The 6,189-nt window shown below is 41.7% G+C and overlaps 1 non-coding gene across 1 annotated transcript; it reads left to right on the forward strand.

Annotated features, from left to right (window-relative positions):
- Positions 1-646: 646 nt before the first annotated feature.
- Positions 647-796, forward strand: LOC146394809 (small nucleolar RNA SNORA62/SNORA6 family). Its single transcript, XR_014835929.1, has one exon. It is a non-coding gene; the product is annotated as a small nucleolar RNA SNORA62/SNORA6 family (small nucleolar RNA).
- The last annotated feature ends 5,393 nt before the right edge of the window (positions 797-6,189 follow it).

Raw genomic sequence — 6,189 nt, forward strand, 5'->3', positions numbered from 1 at the left:
ATTGGTACAGCTACTATGAAAATCATTTGGAAATCCCCCCCCGCCCAGAATTAAATTAGAACTTCTGCTTGATTCAGCAATCCCACCTCTAGGTATATATCCAAATGGGAAATGAAATCAGTACATCGAAGAGATACCTGCACTCCCATGCTTGCCGCAGCACTGTTCCCAATAGCCAAGACAGGGAAACAACCCAAATGTCTATCAACAGATGAATGGATTAAAAATGTCATTACACACACACACACATACACACACACAAACATGCACACATGCAGACACAGAGATATAAATAAAGGAATATTATTCAGCCATGAGAAAGAAGGAAATCCTGACCTTTGTGATCTAATGGATGAAACTGGAGGGCATCATGCTCAGTGAAATAAGTCAGAGAAAGACAAATACTGTATGATCTCACTTATATGAGGAATCTAAGAAAGCCAACTCAGAGGAACAGAGAGGTTCCCAGCTTACCAGAGGCTGGGGGAGGGGGGAAAGGGGAGATGTTGATCAAAGGGTATAAGCTCCCAGTTATAAGATGGATAATTTCTGGGGATATAATATATAGTGTAGTGATTATTGTTAATAATACTATATTACATACTTGAAAGTTGCTACTAAAGTGGATCTGAAATGTTTCACCTCATCTGCACATTGTTAGAGCTTGGAGATGAGGCCAGTGGCTGATGAACTCACAAGTACAGGTAGCGTGCTACCTGAAGGGCAAGCTTTTAACTAACACCACAAGGGTCTCAGGCCCAGTGAGTAGAGTTTGATGGGATTACTTGCTTCAAGTTTGGTTTTAATGTATGAAAGCTTTAAAGCAAGATGGAAACATTTTAAAAATGGCCTGTGTTTTCTTCTGCTTTTCTCCATTATTTCTTACTCGGCTTGGGCCTGTCAGGCATTACTTGGCCTTTCTGTTTGGGGACCAACCTGATGGATCCTGCTAGGAGATCCTAAAAAGGAAGCTCACTCCGTGGGTCTGATATGGTGGATGCTGGCCAGGGAAGCCCTGCGCATGCGTGGTACCATCTCATGTGAATACCCCTGGGAGGTCATACCTGACCTCTACTTCTGCAGAGATCCTGAAGAGACTTAAAAGGAAGAGCAGGCAGCAGCTGAGGACGATGTGACCAAGGAGGCATTTCAGGGAGAATGGACCACTCTGGCTCTTGAATTCTCTGCTACTCAACCTAGGGTCACAGACTGCTCTGCAGGCATGCAGGTGCCCTCTGTGCCTGCCCAACAGTTCCCTACTGAGGCCTGGAGCCCTCAACCCTCCACTGAAGACCGGCCTGCCGTCTCCACTGCCCAGGCCACTGAAGGGGCCAAACAACCACTGAGCAGTCTTAAGCTATTCTTCTGCAAACTCTTAAAATGGAAGCAGGTTGATGGAAAATAAACAGTTTCTAAAAACTGAAAAAAAAAATGTTCTCACTGCAAAAAAGAAACGGTAAATATGTGATGTAATGGAAGTATTAGGTAATCATCTTACAAAAGTATATCAAATCAACACATTGTACTTCTTAGGCTTACACAATCTCATGTCCATTATATCCCAAAATGCTGGAAAAATAAATTATATCAAAGAGATGAGAAAAATAATGAATAAGTTCTGGATATACAGCATAGTGACAATAGCTAATAATACTGAATTGTAGATGTTCCCTGGTGGCCTAGAGGTTAAGGATCCAGCATGGTCACTGCTGTGGCTCAGATCAGCACTGTGGTGCAGGTTTGATCCCTGGCCCAGGAACTTCCCCATGCCGCAGGCACAGCTTAAAAAAAATACTGAATTGTACACACGAAATTTTCTGAGAGTAGATCCTAAGGGTTGTCACTATGCACACACAAAAATGTTAACTATGGGAGGCGATAAATGTGTTAATTAACTTGATTGTGGTAATCATTTTGCATGTACACATATCTAATCACCACGTTATACACTTTAAATATACGTAATTTTATTTGCCAATTATGCTTCAATAAAGCTGAAGGAAAAAAGGAATGCTACATCATTAAATACTGCAACATGCATAAAACTTGAAAATATTACACAAATTGAAAGAAGTCAGACGTAATAGGCAACATATTGTATGATTCCATTAATATGAAACAACCAGAATAGGCAAATCTATAGAGATAGAGAATCGATTAGTATTTGCTGACAGGAGCTGACAGGAGTGAGAACAGGAATGAATGACTGCTAATGGGTACAGGGTTCCTTTCTGTAGTGATGAAAATGTGCTGGAATTAGGTAGTAGTGATAGTTGCACAACTCTATAAATATACTAAAACCCACAGAACTGTATACTTTAAAGGGATTAATTTTAAAAAGACAGTAAAGAGCCAGGGAAAGGGAGACAGTCTCTGAATTGAGTAAGGAAATGCCCTATCCTGCCTGGGGCCCAGCGGGATCTGGTTCATCAATTCTCTTTCCCCGCAAGGGATAAACCCACAATAAAAATCGACCTGGTAGTTTAGATCTCAGGCCAGTTCAGCAGAACAGCAAGTCAATGCCCTTATTTTTTAAAAAAGATATTTTGACTCCAGGAAGGCTATAAAATTGACCTTAGTGACTACTTAGGGCAGCTTAATGAGGAAGGACATGGAGGTCTATGCATGAGGGAGGGTTGCACCAAGAGGGAAGAAGGTAATGAGTCAGGGAATGATGGTTACACCAAAGAAAAACTCTAAGATTAGCCTCAATGTCCAGTGGGACAATATCATGAAACATTAATCTATTGCTAACTGATCTGCCACTTCATGGTTCCCCAAGGTCCTCTCCCAGCCCAGGCAACTAGACACTACATACTACCTGCTCCAGGGCAGGTTGTATGAATAGACATAGAAAAGCAAAGAACTGACCAGGGCTGAGATTCTGAACTTCTTTGTTGAATTTCTGAACTTCCTTGTCAAATTTCTGAACTGAAGACAGAGATAATTGTCTTCAGAGGAAATATTTTCTGTGGGTTGCAAGAGCCTATGTCTTTTGAGCCTCAGAAGACAAAGCTCTTCCTCTTGGTTTAAGCAACAGGAAAAGAGGAACATTCATCTCTCAGAACTAATTTCACCCTTCCCACCCAAATTTGTTGACGATTTCATGTGAGTGATGGAGTGGGCGTGGAGAAGGGGAGCAACCGTCCAGGAAAAATGTCAGACAGGCACCAGTGAGGTCTCCTAGGCCAGTTCTGAGCAGGAGGTGATGGAGCGCCCAGGTACATTTTGGAATCAAGATTAAGAAGACCACATATGCCACGCCCTGGGAGGCAGAAAGACAGAGGCACCTTCAAACCATCATGGCTCAGGAGAGCAACAGAAAGATGGATTCATGGTCACCTAGCAGATGGGCCTCACAGAATTTCCCATAAATCCCTATGACATGTGGCAACAGTTTACACAGTGGATTGCAGCCCACAGTGTTAAGGACCCGGAAGGGGCTCAGAGCTTTAACCTGGGAATGAGAACTGATGGGAATGGAACAGGTCAGCAGATAGTAGCGGGGAGGGGTGAGGAGGACAAAAACAAGGCAGGAAAGGGCACATCTCAGGTCAGATGCCATTCTCGAGCCTCGGAGCCACCCCATTGTGTGTCTTAGTCCGAATTGTCTGGAAAGAAAGCCTGACGTAAAGCCTTTTCTTGGGAGTGTGATCTCAGGAATCACGGAATAAAGCAGGAAAGGAGCAGAACCAAAATAAACATGCATTACTGAGGCAGCCACTGCAAAAGCTAAGTGGCTTCTTGATCTCAAGGAATGTCTGAGGCTCTATGACACGTGTCTTCCTAGGCAAGAAATTGAGACGCGATTATCAACGTGTCCCCGTGCTCCCTGGGTCAAAGTGTTGCCTCACTGGACACAAACATCTCCCTATTTTCACGCTGTGCCTGCACATACTCTGAGTGATTTCTGAAACACCTCACATTTCAGCATCAATCAGGCAAGAGGTGCTTAGCGGGTGATAAACTGGCCTCCTCTTTGACGGCTCTCTGAAATAACAAGAGGATCGGAAGGGCTGCATAAAAAGTGTCAGATATACTTATGCGAGCACCTGAGCACGGAGGTGCCATTGTGGAGAGAAGGCGGAGAAAAGAACCCCAAGTTGACTGAGTATTCATTCCAAATCAGCTGTGAAATCCCAAGGCTACAGAAATTGACCTTGAACTGGCAAAATTGTTTTCTTCTTTGGAGCTAAGCTGGAGTCCAAAATAGAGAGGAAACTAGGTTACACCAAAATCATTGTACCCCTTCAATGTCTCAGTGTAGTGGCCTGTAAAACTCAGCTCTCCTAAGAATTCATTTAAAACATTCATTTGGGGTTCATAGATGCCAACTATGGCCTTTGGAATGGATAAGCAATGAGAGTCTGCTGTCTAGCACTGGGAACTAGATCTAGTCACTTAGGATGGAGCATGATAATGTGAGAACAAGAACGTATATATGTATGTGTGACTGGGTCACTTTGCTGTGCAGTAGAAAATGGACGGAACACTGTAAACCAGCTATGATGGAAAAAAATAAAAATCATTTAAAAAATAAAAAATAAATAAAACATTCATCCAACAAATATTTATTGAGTATCTATATCATGCAAGCCCATGCCAAGGTGTCACAGGGGGTATGAAGATAAGAAAAACTGAGTACCTGTTCCCAACTTGCTCATATTCTAGTGTAGAGAAAGACAGCCATATACCCAGTCCACTCCAGAAGGAAGAGCTAGCTACCTAAGCGCCAAAGCCAAACCCTCACCATGCTGAGGTTCCAGGCCCCCATCAGTAAAACACACTTAGAATACCCAGCTTCTAAGATCGCTTCCCTCTTTGACATTCTGTGAACCTCTAAGTGTCACACAAAAGCAGATAAACCCACCATAAAAGCTGTATTGTTTGTTCCAAATCATGCTCCCCAAATCCGTCTTGCAAGGGAAATTATTGCAGAGAAAGCAGAATGGGAACCTGCTAGTCCTCATGTCACTTGTCGGAAACAAAGCTGACACGGCATCAAAACGGCCAACCGACAAGTGAAAAATTCCAGCAGAACTATTCTCTGACCTCACACAGGGAGAGAAAAAAGGAAGCTTTGAAAACCAAATCCATAACACATTATGGACACAATATACATTAAATACTGTCTCCTAAGCAACCGTGAAGTATCTTGAATAGTTGCGAAGTCAGCCAGCACAATGGGTTACTAATCATAGTATTTATTAACTGCTTGCCTGAGGTTTCTTAACCATTGATTATCCAAATTAACTTTATCCATTCACAAGATCTCATTCCTGCTGTCCAGCTCCAATTCTGCCCTTTCTTTCCCTATATCCCACCTACGCCAACCATCCTTTCATGGCTCTCCAAGTCATAGTATTTAGTGAAATATATATTTTTCATTTGTGTGTGTGTGTGTGTGTGTGTGTGTGTGTATGAAGGTACTGCATACTAAAATTTTTAGTTAGAAAAAATACCAATGGCATTAAGTGAGTAACATGCCACTGGATCAAGAAAGTCCCCAAATTTAATGCCACTGTGTACTTATGTCCCATAAAATTTTACTGAAATATCCTAGATGATATTCCTTATTTTCTAAGCAAAAGTTTACTAGTATGAAATACTGGATCTAGGAAAAATTTCTGATACATACTCCTAATTTTTGAGGGGTAAGCAGACTAAATAGTTTGACATGTACCAACTGAGTTCATCAGCCATACTTGTACTAAAATAGTTTGAATAAATACCTTGAATTCTCTCACACAAAACTGAATTTCTCTAGATTTAAGGAGTATCTTCAGTTCCCCCAATAAAGGGACCTTTATATTTCAGACTTTGCAACAGAAAGTATGTTTCTAATACACTTTTGTTCCAAATGTTATCTTTTCCTTAAATACAGAACAAAGGAAATGACGTGTCTCCCTTGACACACTGTAGAACATTTAGAACTAGCAAAGGAATATTTCTGTCTCATTTGTCTTTTTCAAGTCTAGTGATTTTGTGGAATCACTGCATCATGGTGTAAATGATGTATGAAATGAAAATGGCCAGTTTCCTTTGCATGGACTATACAGAGGTTACTTTGTAATTGACTTCTAGACCTGCCTATTTGCTATTGTGAAGAAAGTTCTTTGCTCTGAGGTCATCTTGATGCAGCAGCAGATAGGGTCCTATGAAGACCTGAGGGACTCTGATGTTAGGGTA

This window comes from Sus scrofa, chromosome X (assembly GCF_054392235.1).
Source record: "Sus scrofa isolate SSC_HxYL_T2T_F1_AM1 chromosome X, Sscrofa_HxYL_maternal_Yorkshire_Landrace_v2.0, whole genome shotgun sequence".
Taxonomy (NCBI): Eukaryota; Metazoa; Chordata; class Mammalia; order Artiodactyla; family Suidae; genus Sus; species Sus scrofa.